This window comes from Delphinapterus leucas, chromosome 5 (genome assembly GCF_059928025.1).
Source record: "Delphinapterus leucas isolate spDelLeu-1000000601 "Yukka" chromosome 5, BTC_Dleu_Yukka2, whole genome shotgun sequence".
Classification (NCBI taxonomy): Eukaryota; Metazoa; Chordata; class Mammalia; order Artiodactyla; family Monodontidae; genus Delphinapterus; species Delphinapterus leucas.
Window position 1 is genome coordinate 32,311,367 of NC_143133.1, and position 18,548 is coordinate 32,329,914.

The 18,548-nt window shown below is 38.3% G+C and overlaps 1 pseudogene; it reads right to left on the minus strand.

Annotated features, from left to right (window-relative positions):
• Positions 1 to 17,397: 17,397 nt before the first annotated feature.
• Positions 17,398 to 18,099, minus strand: LOC111171573 (HIG1 domain family member 2A pseudogene; annotated as a pseudogene).
• Positions 18,100 to 18,548: the final 449 nt, after the last annotated feature.

The following is an 18,548-nucleotide window of genomic DNA, read 5'->3' on the forward strand; positions in this document are numbered from 1 at the left end:
TTTTATGGTGTGGTAAGAGAAGATACAGATGTAATATATGTGAATTGAAAAAATCAATATGAACTCAATAGATATTTTATCTTTCTTAAAATACATGTTTTCTATATTTTCCCCACTGAAATGTCCCAAAACTCGATAGCATGGAAACCCCTTATGCCAAGATTGTACTCTCTGAATACAATTTTCCATTAATAGGAACCAGGATTCTTGGAGAAAAGAACGATTTCAGCTGAGGGTGGAAATGTACAGATAAACCTGGAACATCTTGTTATACCAGGAACAAGGAAACTATTATAGACTACAGGGGTTGCATTAAAAGGATTCAAAAATCAACTTGAATAATCTCCCACTGGCTGAAGATGGGACTCTTTAATATTAATAAGGATAATAACTGCGATGGATTGAAACATATATCTGTTTAGATCTGTGAATTCGTAACAATACTTTATAAAAAACCCTTAAATGCTTTTGGAGGCTATTAGGAAAGTAACTCATTATTTTGAGTATTCATGTAATTAATTTCTATTTTTATCTATATTAATCCTTTATGCTTTCTTTCTTTCTTTTTTTTTTTTAGTTCTTTTTTAAATTGAATTATGGTTGATTTACAATGTTGTGTTAGTTTCTGTTGTACAGCAAAGAGATTCAGTTTTATATAGATAATGTGTATATATATATATATATATATATATATGTATAGATATATATATTCTTTTTCATTTTCTTTTCCATTATAGTTTGTTACCAGGATATTGAATATAGTTCCCTGTGCTATACAATAGGACCTTGTTGTTTATCCATTCTTTATATAATAGATTGCATCTGCTAGTCCCAAACTCCCAATCCATCCCTACCCGGCCCCACCCCTTGGCAACCACAAGTCTGTTCTCTATGTCTGTGAGTCTGTTTCTGTTTCATAGATAAGTTCATTTGTGTCATATTTTAGATTCCACATATAAGTGATATCATATGATATTTGTCTTTCTCTTTCTGACTTACTTCACTTACTGTGATAATCTCTGGGTCCAATCATGTTGCTGCAAATGGCATTATTTCATTATTTTTTTATAACTAATATCCCATTGTTTATATAATAACCACATCTTCTTTATCCATTCACTTGTTGAGGGACATCTAGGTTGTTTCCATGTCTTGGCTATTGTAAATAGTACTGCTGTGAACATAGGAGTGCATGTATCTCTTCGAATTACAGTTTTCTTTTCTAGATATATGCACAGGAGTGAGATTTCTGGATCATATGGCAACTCTATTTTTAGTTTCTTGAGGAACCTCCATACTGTTCTCCATAGTGATTGCACCAACTTACATTCCCACCAACAGTGTAGGAGGGTTCCCTTTTCTCCACACCCGCTCCAGCATTTGTTATTTGTAGACTCTTTAATGATAGCCATTCTGAGCAGTGTGAGGTAGCTTTGATTTGTTTTATGCTTCTTTTGATTGATTTTCTTGTTATTCTTCTAGCTTTTTGAATTGAGTGTTTAATTCATTTGTTTTAATTTATAACTTTTATTGATATAGGTATTTAATGCTATAAACTGGTGAATGAAAGAAAATAATTATTATCCTTTTTCTTTTCTATATGATCTATGCCTCTATGAAAGGGATAGAGGGATGTGGATGGAACTTGGACTTCTTTGACTATATGTCGTTGCAAGTATTTGACTTGGGTACAAATAGTTGGATGACCAAATAATTTTTAAAGGAAGGTTTCTCTTTATAAGTCTATTCCAATTAATAAATAAAGAAGAAATGATAGGGCTTCCCTGGTGGCACAGTGGTTAAGAATCTGCCTGCCAATGCAGGGGACATGGATTCGAGCCCTGGTCTGGGAAGAACCCACATGCCATGGAGTAACTAAGCCCGTGCGCCACATCTACTGAGCCTGTGCTCTAGAGCCCACGAGCTACAACTACTGAGCCCGTGCGCCACAAGTACTGAATCCTGTGTGCTTAGAGCCCACACTCTGCAACAAGAGAAGCCACTGTAATGAGAAGCCTGTGCATCGCAATGAAGAGTAGCCCCCACTCGCTGCAACTGGAGAAAGCCCACGTGCAGCAGTGAAGACCCAATGAAGCCAAAAATAAATAAATTTTAAAATAATTAAAAAAAGAAATGATAGAAATAGAATATTACCATTTTGTGAATCCCCCAAGTTAATGAATCTCAGCGATAATCATCAGTGACTGATAAAATCGCACATACGCAAAAGAGAGAGAACCAGACATTGTGTATCTCCTGGTGGAAGTACACAGTGTCAGCAGTGAAGCCCCACCCCCTTCCCTCTCCAAAACAGGAAAAAATCCAACTTGAATGTGATTAAGCCTCTGAATCTGACTACCAATTCATAAGCAATATGAGGAATAGAAGAACATGATAAATGACACTGGAGTTGCAATCAGCAAAACGAGAGTGTGTGAAACTCTACAAGACAATCTGGTTAGTTTTTCTTAATAAATAAATGGCAAGGAAAAAAAAGAATTGGAGGGAGGAAAACTCTAGATTAACAAATCTTAAAATTTGTCAGTCAATTCATATACTGTATTTGAATGATGATTTAAACAAATAGTACAAATAATTGGAAGACAATCAGGAAAATGTGAAAGCTGGCAAGATATTTGATCACATGAAGGAATTACATTAGTCATAATAATTATATTTTAGTTATGCTGAAAAAGAGCACTTATCTTTCAGAAATACATACCGAACTGTGATATCGTATTTGCTTCAAAATTATTCATTGAGGGGCTTCTCTGGTGGCGCAGTGGTTGAGAGTCTGCCTGCCGATGCAGGGGACACGGGTTTGTGCCCCGGTCCGGGAAGATCCCACATGCCACAGAGTGGCTGGGCCTGTGAGCCACGGCCGCGAAGCCTGCACGTCTGGAGCCTGTGCTCCGCAACGGGAGGGGCCACAACAGTGAGAGGCCCACGTACTGCAAAAAAAAATTATTCATTGAGAAGGGGCGTGGTAGTGAGTGAGTATAAATGAAACAATACTGGTTATAATTATTGAAGCTAGGTGGTAGATTCTTATGCTATTTTCTTTATTTTTGATATGTTTAAAATTTTCTATAAAATGCATATAGAAACCTCAATATACAAAATACAATCCCTCAGTAAGTAATAATAATTCATGCTTTTAAAAATGTATTTACCTTTCAGTGAATAATATTAAAATTCATTCTACAAAAAAATGCATATATATATATTCCTGGTTGTGAAGAAATTAGAAAACCTTCTTAAGACTATGCATTGCCTTATGAGGCAGATTTGGAACTTAATGGTGCCAGAGGTGTGATGATAAATGTTTAACAATCAGCTCTCCAAAAATGAGGGGGGAGAAGTAGTGATATGTGATTTGTAGCATTTGCTATTTTCCCTGGTGTAAATATTCCCACCAAGGCAGATTTCAAGGCTACCAACTTGACATCACTGGAATTTGGAGAGATGTGCACAACTGGTTCTCAGGGCAAGCCAATATAAGCTGGCTCCAGCTTGCTGTTTCATGGTCCACATTAAAAGACCTAGGAAGTCTTCAGGCAGCTATTGGAGCATTTGATGTTGCTGCCATCCCCTCCACATACAGAGTTGGTCCCAGAGGCTCCTGCTCTGTTAAGCCATTGATCCAAATCGCTTGCTCCTTAAGTTGTATGGGTAACCCAGCTGGGTGGTGATGAGTTCAGTTTTTTGTACCCTGACTTTTCTTCTAGTATGTTGTGTGATCATCCATCAAATATTTACAGAATTTCTTTTTTTAATTGAAGTATAATTGATTTATAATATTAGTTTCAGAGGTACAGTATAGTGATTCTGTATTTTTATAGATTATATTCCATTAAAAGTTATTACAGGATAATGGCTATAATTCCCTGTGCTATACAATACAACCTTGTTGCTTATCTATTTTTTAAAATATTAATTAATTTTATTATTTATTTGGCTGCACTGGTCTTAGTTGCAGGACGTAAGATCTTCATTGCCAAGTGTGGGATCATCATTGTGGCACAGAGGATCTTTAGTTGTGGCATGCAGGAGCTTTTTCTTTAGTTGTGGCATGTGGGCTCTTTAGTGGTGGCATGTGGTATCTAGTTCCCTGACCAGGGATTGAACGTGGGCCCCCTGCGTTGGGAGCATGGAGTCTTAACCACTGGACCAAGAGGGAGGTTCCTGCTTATCTATTTTACACATGGTAGTTTGTATTTCTTAATCCAATACTCCTAACTTGCCCCTCTCTCCTTCCCTCTCCCCTCTGATAACACCTAGTTTGTTTTATGTATCTGTTTCTGTTTTGCTATATACATTCATTTGTATTATTTTTTAGATTACACATATAAGTGATATGAAACAGTATTTATCTTTCTCTTTCTGACTTATTTCACTAAGCATAATATTCTCTAGGACCATCCACATTGCTACAAATGGCAGAATTTCATTCTATTTTATGGCTGAGTAATATTCCTTTATATATATATATATAATATAATATATTATAATATATAATATTCTTTTATATATATTATAAATATCACATTTTCTTTATCCAATTATCTGTTGATGGACACCTGGGTTGCTTCCATACCTTGGCTGTTGTACTGCTATGAATATTGGGGTGCATGTATCTTTTTGTTTTTTTTGTTTTTTTAACATCTTTATTAGAGTATAATTGCTCTACAATGGTATGTTAGTTTCTGCTTTATAACAAAGTGAATCAGTTATACATATAATGTATATGTATAATATATAATAATATGTATATACATATAATATATATACATATATATACATATAATCAGTTATACATATAACTGATACATACATGTATATGTATCAGTTATACATATACATATGTCCCCATATCTCTTCACTCTTGCATCTCCCTCCCTCCCACCCATCTAGGTGGTCACAAAGCACCGAGATTATCTCCCTGTGCTATGCGGCTGCTTCCCACTTGCTATCTGTTTTATGTTTGGTAGTGTATATATGTCCATGCCACTCTCTCACTTTGTCCCAGCTTACCCTTCCCCCTCCCCGTATCCTCAAGTCCATTCTCTAGTAGGTCTGTGTCTTTATTTCCGTCTTGAGCATTTTGTTTTGCTCTTTCTGACTTACTTCACTCTGTATGACAGACTCTAGGTCCATCCACCTCACTACAAATAACTCAATTTTGTTTCTTTTTATGGCTGAGTAATATTCCATTTTGTATATGTGCCATATCTTCTTTATCCATTCATCATTGAAGGACACTTAGGTTGCCTCCATGTACTGGCTATTGTAAATACAGCTGCAATGAAAAATTTGGTACATGACTCTTTTTGAATTATGGTTTTCTTAGGATATATGCCCAGTAGTGGGATTGCTGGGTCGTATGGTAGTTCTATTTTTAGTTTTTTAAGGAACCTCCATATTGCTCTCCATGGTGCCTGTATCAATTTGCATTCCCACCAACAGTGCAAGAGGGTTCCCTTTCACCACATCTTCTCCTGCATTTATTGTTTGTAGATTTTTTAATGATGGCCATTCCTGACCTGTGTGAGATGATATCTCATTGTAGTTTTGATTTGCATTTCTCTAATGATTAATGATGTTGAGCATTCTTTCATGTGTTTGTTGGCAATCTGTATATCTTCTTTGGGGAAATGTCTAATTAGGTCGTCTGCCCATTTTTGGATTGGGTTGTTTGCTTTTTTGATACTGAGCTGCATGAGCTGCTTGTAAATTTTGGAGATTAATCCTTTGTCAGTTGCTTCATTTGCAAATATTTTCTCCCATTCTGAGGGTTGTCTTGTCATCTTGTTTATGGTTGCCTTTGCTGTGCAAAAGCTTTTACGTTTCATTAGGTCCCATTTGTTTAGTTTTGTTTTTATTTCCATTTCTCTAGGAGGTGCATCAAAAAGGACCTTGCTGTGATTTATGTCATAGTGTTCTGCCTATGTTTTCCTCTAAGAGTTTGATAGTGTCTGGCCTTACATTTAGGTCTTTAATCCATTTTGAGTTTATTTTTGTGTGTGGCGTTAGGAAGTGTTCTAATTTCATTCTTTTACATGTAGCTGTCCAGTTTTCCCAGCACCACTTATTGAAGAGACTGTCTTTTCTCCACTGTATATTCTTGCCTCCTTTATCAAAGATAAGGTGACTATATGTGCATGGGTTTATCTCTGGGCTTTCTATCCTGTTCCATTGATCTATATTTCTGTTGTTGTGCCAGTACCATACTGTCTTGATTACTGTAGCTTTGTAGTATAGTCTGAAATCAGGGAGTCTGATTCCTCCAGCTCCATTTTTCTTTCTCAAGATTGCTTTGGCTATTCGGGGTCTTTTGTGTTTCCATACAAATTGTGAAATTTTTTGTTCTAGTACTGTGAAAAATGCCAGTGGTAGTTTGATAGGGATTGCATTGAATCTGTACATTTCTTTGGGTAGTAGAGTCATTTTCACAATGTTGATTCTTCCAATCCAAGAACATGATATATATCTCCATTTGTTTTTACTGTCTTTACTTTCCTTCATCAGTGTCTTATAGTTTTCTGCATATAGGTCTCTTGTCTCCTTAGGTAGGCTTATTCCTAGATATTTTATTCTTTTTGTTGCAATGGTAAATGGGAGTGTTTCCTTAATTTCTCTTCAGATTTTTCATCATTAGTGTATAGGAATGCAAGAGATTTCTGTGCATTAATTTTGTATCCTGCTACTCTACCAAATTCATGGATTAGCTCTTGTAGTCCTCTGGTAGCATCTTTAGGATTCGTTATGTATAGTATCATGTTATCTGCAAACAGTGACACTTTTACCTCTTTTCTGATTTGGATTCCTTTTATTTCTTTTTCTACTCTGATTGCTGTGGCTAAAACTTCCAAAACTATGTTGAATAAGAGTTGTGAGAGTGGGCAACCTTGTCTTGTTCCTGATCTTAGTGGAAATGGTTTCCATTTTTTACCATTGAGAATGATGTTGGCTGTGGGTTTGTCATATATGGCCTTTATTATGTTGAGGAAAGTTCCCTCTATGCCTACTTTCTGCAGGGTTTTTATCATAAATGGGTGTTGAATTTTGTCGAAAGCTTTCTCTTCATCTATTGATATGATCATATGGTTTTTCTCCTTTAGTTTGTTAATATGGTTTATCACATTGATTGATTTGCGTATATTGAATAATCCTTGCATTCCTGGGGTAAACCCCACTTGATCATGGTGTATGATACTTTTAATGTGCTGTTGGATTCTGTTTGCTAGTATTTTGTTGAGGATTTTTACATCTATGTTCATCAGTGACATTGGCCTGTAGTGTTCTTTCTTCGTGACATCTTTGCCTGGCCTTGGTATCAGGGTGATGGTGCCCTCCTTGTAGAATGAGTTTGGGAATGTTCCTCCCTCTGCTATATTTTGGAAGAGTTTGAGAAGAATAGGTGTTAGCTCTTCTCTAAATGTTTGATAGAATTCAGCTGTGAAGCCATCTGGTCCTGGGCTTTTGTTTGTTGGAAGAGTTTTAATCACAGTTTCAATTTCAGTGCTTCTGATTGGCCTGTTCATATTTTCTATTTCTTCCTGGTTCAGTCTCTGTTGGTTGTGCATTTCTAAGAATTTGTCTATTTCTTCTAGGTTGTCCATTTTATTGGCATATATTGCTTGTAGTAATCTCTCATGATCCTTTGTATTTCTGCAGTGTCACTTGTTACTTCTCCTTTTTCATTTCTAATTCTATTGATTTGAGTCTTCTCCCTTTTTTTCTTGACGAGTCTGGCTAATGGTTTATCAGTTTTGTTTACCTTCTCAAAGAACCAGCATTTAGTTTTATTGATCTTTGCTATCGTTTCCTTCATTTCTTTTTCGTTTATTTCTGATTTGATCTTCATGATTTCTTTCCTTCTGCTAACTTTAGGGTTTTTTTGTTCTTTCTCTAATGGCTTTGGGTGTAAGGTTAGGTTGTTTATTTGAGATGTTTCTTGTTTCTTGAGGTAGGATTGTATTGCTATAAACTTCCCTCATAGAACTGCTTTTGCTGCATCCCATAGGTTTTGGGTCATCGTGTTTTCATTGTCATTTTTTTCTAGGCAGTTTTGGATTTCCTCTTTGATTTCTTCAGTGATCTCTTGGTTATTAAGTAGCGTATTGTTTAGCCTCCATGTGTTTGTATTTTTTACAGATTTTTTCCTGTAATTGATATCTAGTCTCATAGTGTTGTGGTGGGAATAGATCCTTGATACAATTTCAATTTTCTTAAATTTACCAAGGTTTTATTTGTGACCCAAGATATGATTTATCCTGGAGAATGTTCCATGAGCATTTGAGAAGAATGTGTATTCTGTTGTTTTTGGATGGAATGTCCCATAAAGATTAATTAAGTCTATCTTGTTTAATGTGTCATTTAAAGCCTGTGTTTCCTTATTTATTTTCATTTTGGATGATCTGTCCATTGGTGAAAGTGAGGTGTTAAAGTCCCCTACTATGATTGCGTTACTGTCAGTTTCCCTTTTTATGGCTGTTAGCATTTGCCTTACGTATTGAGGTGCTCCTATGTTGGGTGCATAAATATTTACAATTGTTATATCTTCTTCTTGGGTTGATCCCTTGATCATTATGTAGTTTCCTTCTTTGTCTCTTCTAATAGTCTTTATTTTAAAGTCTATTTTGTCTGATGTGAGCACTGCTACTCCAGCTTTCTTTTGCTTTCTATTTTCATGGATTATCTTTTTGTATCCCCTCACTTTCAGTCTGTATGTGTCCCTAGGTCTGAAGTGAGTCTCTTGTAGACATAATATATACGGGTCTTGTTTTTGTATCCATTCAGCCAGTCTACGTCTTTTGGTTGGAGCATTTAATCCATTTACATTTAAGGTAATTATCGATATGTATGTTCCTGTTACCATTTTCTTAATTGTTTTGGGTTTGTTATTGTAGGTCTTTTCCTTCTCTTGTGTTTCTTGCCTAGAGAAGTTCCTTTAGCATTTGTTGTAAAGCTGGTTTGGTGGTGCTGAATTCTCTTAGCTTTTGCTTGTCCATAAAGGTTTTAATTTCTCCATCATATCTGAATGAGGTCCTTGCTGGGTAGAGTAATCTTGGTTGTAGGTTTTTCTCCTTCATCACTTTAAATGTCCTGCCACTCCCTTCTGGCTGGCAGAGTTTCTGCTGAAAGATCAGCTGGTAACCTTATGGGGATTCCCTTGTGTGTTATTTGTTCTTTTTCCCTTGCTGCTTTTAATATTTTTTCTTCGTATTTAGTTTTTGATAGTTTGATTAGTATGTGTCTTGGTGTGTTTCTCCTTGGATTTATCCTGTATGGGACTCTCTGTGCTTCTTGGACTTGATTAACTATTTCCTTTCCCATATTAGGGAAGTTTTCAACTGTAATCTCTTCAAATATTTTCTCAGTCCTTTTCTTTTTCTCTTCTTCTTCTGGGACCCCTATAATTCGATTGTTGGTGCGTTTAATGTCCCAGAGGTCTCTGCGACTGTCCTCAATTCTTTTCATTCTTTTTTGTTTATTCCTCTCTGCAGTAGTTATTTCCACTATTTTATCTTCCAGGTCACTTATCCATTCTTCTGCCTCAGTTATTCTGCTATTGATCCCTTCTACAGAATTTTTAATTTCATTTATTTTGTTGTTCATTGCTATTTGTTTGCTCTTTAGTTCTTCTAGGTCCTTTTTAAATGTTTCTTGTATTTTCTCCATTCTATTTCCAAGATTTTGGATCATCTTTACTGTCATTATTCTGAATTCTTTTTCAGGTAGACTGCCTGTTTCCTCTTCATTTGTTAGGTCTGCTGGGTTTTTGCCTTCCTCCTTCATCTGCTGTGTGTTTCTCTGTCTTCTCATTTTGCTTAACTTACTGTGTTTGGGTTCTCCTTTTCGCAGGCTGCAGGTTTGTAGTTCCCATTGTTTTTGGTGTGTGTCCCCAGTGGCTAAAGTCGGTTCAGTGGGTTGTGTAGGCTTCCTAGTGGAGGGGACCAGTGCCTATGTCCTGGTGGATGAGGCTGGATCTTGCCTTACTGGTGGGCAGGTCCATGTCTGGTGGTGTGTATTGGGGTGTCTCTGGCCTTATTATGATTTTAGGCAGCCTCTCTGCTAATGGATGGGGTTGTGTTCCTGTCTTGCTAGTTGTTTGGCATAGGGTGTCCAGCACAGTAGCTTGCTGGTCGTTGAGTGGAGCTGGGTCTTGACGTTGAGATGGAGATCTCTGGGAGATTTTCGCCGTTGGATGTTTCATGGAGCTGGGAGGTCTCTTGTGGACCAGTGTCCTGAACCTGGCTCTCCCACCTCAGAGGCACAGCCCTGATGCCTGGAAGCATGAAGAGCCTGTCATCCCCATGGCTCAGAATAAAAGGGAGAAAAAAAAAGAAAGAAAAAAGAAGATAAAGTAAAATAAAATAAAAGTTATTAAAATAAAAAATAATTATTAAAAAAAATTTAAAAGAGAGTAATAAAAAAACCGTGAAGAAGAGAACAACCAAACCAAAACACAAATCCGCCAATGATAACGAGTGCTGAAAGCTATACTAAAATAACAACAAAAACAAAAAATGGACAGACAGAACCCTAGGACAAATGGTAAAAGCAAAGCTATACAGACAAAATCACACACAGAAGCATACACATACACACTCACAAAAAGAGAAAAAGGGAAAAAATATATCGTTGCTCCCAAAGTCCACCTTCTCAATTTGGGATGATGCATTGCCTATTCAGGTATTCCACAGATGCAGGGTACATCAGGTTGATTGTGGAGATTTATTCCGCTGCTCCTGAGGCTGCTGGGAGAAATTTCCCTTTCTCTTCTTTGTTCTTACAGCTCCAAAGGGGGTTCAGCTTTGGATTTGGACCTGTCTCTGTGTGTAGGTCACCTGAGGGCATCTGTTCTTTGCTCAGATAGGACGGGGTTGAAGGAATAGCTGCTTTGGGGGCTCTGGCTCACTCAGGCCACGGGGAGGGAGGGGTATGGATGCGGGGTGAGCCTGCAGCGGCAGAGGCTGGCGTGATGTTGCACCAGCATTAGGTGCACCATGTGTTCTCCCGGGGAAGTTGTCCCTGGATCAAAGGACCCTGGCAGTGGTGGGCTGCACAGGCTCCTGGCAGGGGAGGTGTGGATAGTGACCTCTGATTGCACACAGGCTTCTTTGTGGCTGAAGCAGCAGCCTTAGCATCTCATGCCCGCCTCTGGGGTCCACGCTGATAGCTCGCGCCTGTCTGTGGACCTCCTTTAAGTGGTGCTCTCAATCCCCTCTCCTCGCGCACCAGGAAACAAAGAGGCAAGGAAAAGCCTCTTGCCTCTTCGGCAGCTCCAGACCTTTTCCCGGACTCCCTCACAGCTAGCTGTGGCACACTAGCCCCCTTCAGGCTGTGTTCACGCAGCCAACCCTAGTCCTCTCCCTGGGATCTGACCTCTGAAGCTGGAGCCTCAGCTCCCAGCCCCCATCCGTCCCGGCTGGTGAGCAGACAAGCCTCTCGGTGTGCTGAGTGCTGGTCGGCACCAATCCTCTGTGCAGGAATCTCTCCGCTTTGCCCTCCGCACCCCTGTTGCTGCGCTCTCCTCCACGGCGCCAAAGCTCCCCCCCTCCGCCACCCGCAGTCTCTGCCCGCGAAGGGGCTTCCTGGTGTGTGGAAACCTTTCCTCCTTCACAGTTCCCTCCCACTGGTGCATGTCCCATCCCTATTCTTTTGTCTCTATTTTTTCTTTTTTTTTTGCCCTAACCAGGTACGTGGGGAGTTTCTTGCCTTTTGGGAGGTCTGAGGTCTTCTGCCAGCATTCAGTAGGTGTTCTGTAGGAGTTGTTCCACGTGTAGATGTATTTCTGATGTGTCTGTGTGGAGGAAGGTGATCTCCATGTCTTACTCTTCCGCCATCTTGAAGCTCCTCATATGTATCTTTTTGAATTAGTGTTTTTACCATATGCCAGTACCGTACAAGGTGCTGACATTTTGTGATGAGCAAAAGAGACTTTATTTTTTTGCCTACGTTGAGTTTGTAGTGTCATTGATGTGGAGACCCATTCATTAAATCCCCCATGAATATATAATTACCAAACAATCAGTGCTAAATGGGTAAGGACCAAGATTCCATGTCATTGTGTAACTAAGCAGACCTAACCTGTCCACTCTGGAGGCTCAGGAATGGCTTCTCTATGGAAGTGCTATCTGAAGGGAGATTAGAAAGTTTCAGAGGAATTAATGGGAATTTGTGAGTGTGGACATTCCAGGTGGAGGACAGAGCCTGTGTGAAGGTCCTGAGGTAGGAGGAGTGATCAACGGAAAAAAAAAGAGACCAGAGAGGTTGAGAAATAGCCAGCCAAAGGCAGAGTGGTTGGAGATGGGGGAAAAGAGAGCAGAGATCAGATCCTTCATGGGTCTTTTCTTCCTGTGCTTCTGAGACTGTGTAATGTGGCAACTTGGATGCAACCAAATGCAATCTCCAGCAGCATGTTTTATTTATAAAATATTCTACTGAAACATCTGCTTTGAACTCCTCAAATATTCACATTCATGTTGTTGATATCTGGAGCTCCTCCATTTTCTTGTGCATTTCCCACAATTTAAACTCATGAGATAAATAAATGTCTAGTAAATGTTCCTATTATTTACAGGCAGTAATGTTCTAATGTTCAGGCAAGGAAGGCTCTGCCCTGGTCTTCTGCTCTGGCCTTCTTCCAGCCATTCCTCCCCTAAGGGGAAAAAGACTGTGAGGCCAGGAGTTGGTGCCAACTCAGAGCCTCACCCCTACTCCCTTCTGGATTATTCTTTGTGTACATGGGAGCCTTAATTCCCTGCCCAAACAACACCAGTTAACTTTGGGTCAAGTTTTATTCCAAAATAATACATGCTTCTTGAAAATATAAAACATTTTTAAAAGTAAACATAAAATATCTTTATAGTCCCACCAACCAAAGACAGGCACTGTCAACATTTTAGGATAGTTTTACCTAGGATTACCTTATGCTTTATAAAACAATACTGTATAGTTGAGTTTATATCCTATACAATCCCTATTTTAGTTTCCAGTTAATATGATAACATGAAGTTTTCCTATACTATTCAAAACAATGATCACAAAGTAAACCATAATTTATTTATTATTTGGTTTTCAAGGTGTTTCCTTGCTTAACTCATTAATTATTTGCCATTATAATTGTCACAGCATTAAGCATCTATCTGTGTGCCTAAACGTTGTACACATGTCAGTTTATTTCCTTAGGCTAAATTCCTAGAAGTTAAATTGTATGAGCCTTTTTAAGGCCTTTGACCTATATTGCCTACTTACTCTTAGAAATTTTATGTCCTTTTCTGTTCCAAACAACAGATTATGAGTATGCTGTGTGCTGATTTCCTCACAGTTTCCCTAAAGTTGAGTGGTATCACTGGAAAGAATTCTGCTAATCTGACAGTTATAGAGGTATTGTTTGTGTGTATTTGTGTCCATTATCAGTTCATAGTTCTTTCTCTATTTACGGAGATGTTGCTGTTTGTTGTGACAATATCAGTGGGCACTTCATATGGGAATGATATTTTAACTCTGATATTTTCTGTGACTATTATCTCCTAGCTTGTTTTTTGCCTTCTTATTTTGGTCAGTTTAATTGACACACAAAATTTAAAATGTTTATGTAGTTAAATATATTTATCTTTTATACTGTAATTTTCCCATTGCTTTTAAGCTTAGTGATCCTTCCCTGTGCAGAAATCAAATTACATTCAGCAATACTTATTTTTGTTGCATACAACTTTTGCAGTTAAATGTTTAGTCCACATGGGGTGTACTGTGTGTACATACTCTGTGTACACACACAGTGTGCATAGAGTGTACACACTGTGTACATTTCAGTGTATGATAAAAACCTAATTTGATCACACACTGATTTCCTCCCAGCAGCTCCAGTTGCCTATTGGTCAAGCAAGTTATCTTTGCCCCCTTGGTTTTTGATGTCTCTCTTTTATCAGTTATGAAACACTGAATCAGGCTAACTATTTTGTTTCATTAACCTATTTGTTTTTGGACCAGTGTAAGAGTTTAAATTGTAGTAGTGTTAAAATATGGCTATATTGCCCAATTACACTATTAGTTGGCAGAACTATGTCAATGGTTGTGTATCTGAGAGAGCACTAGGGATGGAAAAAAAGCTGCTCCTCAGTAGCTAGTCCCAGTTGCTCTAAATGCACAATATGCTCCTTGAAGGAATCCACTAGATTTTATATGTGTTTGGCCTCTGTCCATAGGGTCAAGCAAAATGCTGTCTATACTTTGCAAGCTCAAATGACATTGTCTATTGTCTGCCTGGTCAGAGACCAGCAGGAGAATTGATTTCAGCAGCCATTTTCAGAGAGTATATCAAAGTTCTGCTTTCAAAGCTTGCCAAGGCAATGAAGAGTGGACACATGGAACCAAAGGCTTCTGGCTTTTTGTCTGTCTGGTCATACTTTCTTCTCTGGGAGAGGCAACTACTGTTCTTCTGTGCTAAGCTATTAAGTAAGGAAACTGATGAGATTTTCCTTTTACTTTGTTTGAATGTAGGATGGTTTATACATATGTCCACATGAGCTATGGATAAAGTATGGCAGGAGATGTTAGAATGTAGCATAATTGGATTGATGGGAGCTTTGTGATGCATTTTAAAGGTTTACCTGTGATATCACAAGTAGAGCCCTCTTTAAACTTCTCATACATTAGAACCAGTGATAGCTATCAAACAAGTATTAATTAGAAAAGACCCTGAGAAATCATCTAGTTCAACTCCTTTACTTTATAGAGTAAGGAGAAAGAGAGAGATCCAAAGAAGCTAAGATCTGTTTTCATGGTCAGACAGTTAGTTAATTAGTACAGATATCTTGTAACTCCTCTTTCAGTCCTCTTCTTATAGTACCCTGACTTCATTAGTTAAAATGACAGTGACAATTTGAGCAATCCCAGAACCTCTAAAACTTATCTTTCTATATACACATAGGTGGAGAGCTTGTGTTTGGAAAATTCCTGGTGAATTGCAATGGGCCTGTTAAGAATCTTCCCATTTTTAATCCCTCTCCCCCATTCCAAGAAACTAGGCCATAGAATCATTAATTCACTGGAATTTAATAGTTTTTCTTTCTTCTTGTGCTTTGAGAGCAGAATCTCTTAAAACCCAACTCTAAACTCAGGCATGTGATGTGCTTTCTGATGTCACTTTTAACACAAAAGCCAAAAGTTACCAAACCATCTCAGAGTTATTGCCTTTGATGCAGTGTTATAATACAGTGTTTTCACTCCCAACACTGTGAATCACATGTACGTTCATCCATTACCTGAAGCTTTATTTTTAACGTTTGCATCCTTCATGATAAGAAGAAACAGTTGTTTAAGTTGAAAAGTAAAAATGCAACTATGAGTCAAGAAAGATCTATGTGATTTTGAAGTGGGGAGGGGAGTATTGGAATCCATTTCTTTTCTTGTTTATTCTCAAGAGTGATCACTTTTTCAGGATACCGAAAAACCCCCTCAGCAAGCAAATAGCAAAAGCATGTCTAATTCATGGACCATAACCGTCATATAATTTAAATTAACAGCACCATTACTGAGTAAAGAAACAGGCTCTGCGTTATCTAGCTGTGTATGTCCAACCTTCTGTTGTCATGCAATCAGATATTAGATTTTCTTTTTGAGAAGATTTTTTTGTGCTAAATTGCTTGGTGAAGATTTGTTTTTGTGTTTCTCATAAAGAAATTCAGCGAGTTGGACTGTTCCATGGATAAATGGGGAGCTTAGGTCTCCAAAGGTCTCTTCTTTATTTCTTTAGTATTAATGAAAGAAATCAAAGGAGGTCATAAAGACAACTCTTATTATCAGAATGTTCTTCATGATTTTGAACATACTAGAGAAAGAATTCTTGATGTGGCAACATCAAAGCTTAAACTAGTAGGACTTATTGTATTGGCTAGAAGATGATACAATTTTCCTTTTTCTCTTTAGAGAAGGAAAGCTTTGACTATTGCCTAATGGGTTGTATAAATGCTGTCTTTTGTGCTTTGAGTCTGTTTTTGCATCTGCATTTTATGAAAATCTCATATTTTGGGTTTCACAGATGGACTCATTTGAATTAGGTATGCTGAAAAGAGTTTTTCCAAATTGTATTATGTAAAAGGCTAATGCAGCAGACTTGACTCAAAATTTTCTGGAACAACGATTAGGCCCAAAGATTCTTAGGATGAAGAAATAGTTGTGGTGAAGAACACCCAGAGCTCCCTCAGGTGGGAGGGGCAGAGTCCTTCTAGGAAAGGCATGGTTCTTACCTCAAAACAGTTCCATGAAAAAAGCCCGTTGTCTTTCTCACTGACTGACCCAAATTTCTCCGTGCAAAGCAAATAGCTTATGAAATTTGCTTTTAATTTTCAAATGAAATGCATTTGAGTCAGCATCCCAACATACCGAAAAACAGAAAGGAGTTTCATGACATTGAGTGCACTTAGTGCAAATTTGCTGCAAAAATTTCATGGAATGGTGTCAACTGCTTCAGGAGAGAAACAGTTTTAAAGAAGAAAAAAGACCCTCAGATATTTTTAGCCTTCCTTTAAAAAGTGGACAAAGTGACCCTAGGATCCTGGTGAAAATTTGTCTTTAAAAGTAGATGTCAGAACTTCTTAGCTTCCTTCTGTTTTTTACTTGGAAGAATGTAATTCTTGTGGTAGTACACAATTCCTGTGAACATATATTTGAAAGAAACATAAAATCTTTGAGGGAGCAATGTACTCAGAAAGGAAAAAGTATGGGGGGGGTATTGGGTGGATGGGATGAGGGAGGAAAGAAAAGCTGAATGGGGTAAAATGAATAGTTTCTAATACACCTCAAGATCCAACTTAAAAATCAGTTTAGGAAAAAAATAAAGAATTGGTCATTTTTTTAGACTATTTTTTTCTATTCTGGGCAAGAGAAGTAATGGGAACATGGGATATTATGATTATTTCTTTCTACCTCTCTCTTCCTCTCTCCAACCTGGCCCCCATCTGCCCTTCCTTCCTTCCTTTCTTCCTTCCCTCCTTTCCTCCTTCCCTCTTTTCCCTTTTTCTACCATAACAAACTGAGGAAAGGACATCATCAAGGAAGGGCATATAGGTGGACCTATGAAAAGCAAATTGAGTTACAGTTGCTCTTTGGTATTAAGAAAGAGGTGCTTAGCCTGAAGACCCCTCAGCAATCTAAGGATGAGGTTTGGTGGTTTATGAATTCCCAAAATTGTCAACATGTGCCTATTTTCATTTTTTAAGGGATAGACTCTCATCTTTCATCAGGTTCTCCAGAGGTTCCATGGCCTAGAAAAGTGTAAGAACCACTGATATACAGCATTTGAAGCAAAAGCAATAGTTAGACACTATTATAATTTTTAAATGTTATTTTGGTATACTATGGTTTTCTTTCTTTCCTTTTTTTTTTTTTTTTTTTTTTTTTTACAAGTGGATCAGAGTTTATTAAGTAGGGAGTGGAGAAGGTGCAGCACAAGTAGAAGTATGCAACACTCAAATTGAACCGAACCTGAGATTCCTGAAAAACTCTGTCGGTTACACAATTGGCTACTTCTGACACCACTGATACAGGGGCTTGTCAGGGGAGATGAGGGAATAATGCCAGTGGCAGGACTGGTGGTTGCTCCTGGAGCTGGGAACGATCTCCATGGAGCTTTCAAGGCCAGGCCACCGACTCAGGGTTGAGATTTCAGAGTGGATGCAGCCAGACCTGCCAAGATGGCTACGACCATGAAGCCCTGGGGGCAATTCGGGTGAGCATCATGAGCTGGGAGTGCTGGCTCTGACCCCGGTGGAAGCAGTAGAGGCCGTAGGTAAGGACAGCCGCTGTGCCCAGGCAGCCTATGGGTACCATTGGGTTCTCGCGGGTCTTGCAAAGAAACTTTTCCTTGAAGCTTTCCGAAGTGCTGTGTACGCTGGGGCTAAAGCCCTCAATGACTGGGGGCTGCGATGGTTTAAAGGGTGCCTCTGGAGTGACAGGGCCAGGAGTCAGCATGTTTCAGGCTACAGCAGTAGGAGAAAATCAGGACGCTAATATGGTTTTCTTAATACACATCTTTTTCAGTAAATTTTAGATTGTGATTTTTTTTCCAGTTCGTTGTTTGTCCTTTTTTTTTAGTTGTGATTTTTTCATGTATGCTGGTAAAAGAGGATTTGTTTTCTACTTGAAATTTTGCATCTCAATAAAATTAATGCACAAAATTTGTGGGAGACACAGAACTTGCATAGACTAAATGATCTCCTCCAAAGTATTTTTTACCTCCAAAGGGAAAGATAGCAACTTCAAGGTGGAGAAACCCAGCAGACACCACTTACCCAATTGATCAAGATTAACATCACCAGTAATGAAACATTATTACACTGTTAATCCTTTGATAAGATTCCTTGAAAAGGCAATAGCATAGTTTCTGTGATATTCTTGCCAAAAACACAGAACCTTATTCCAATCAAGAGAAAAGAATCAGAGGAACCCAAACTGAGAGGCATTCTACCAAATAACTGGCCAATAACCTTCAAAAATGTCAACATCATGAGAGACATGGAAAACTGAGGAGCTATTAT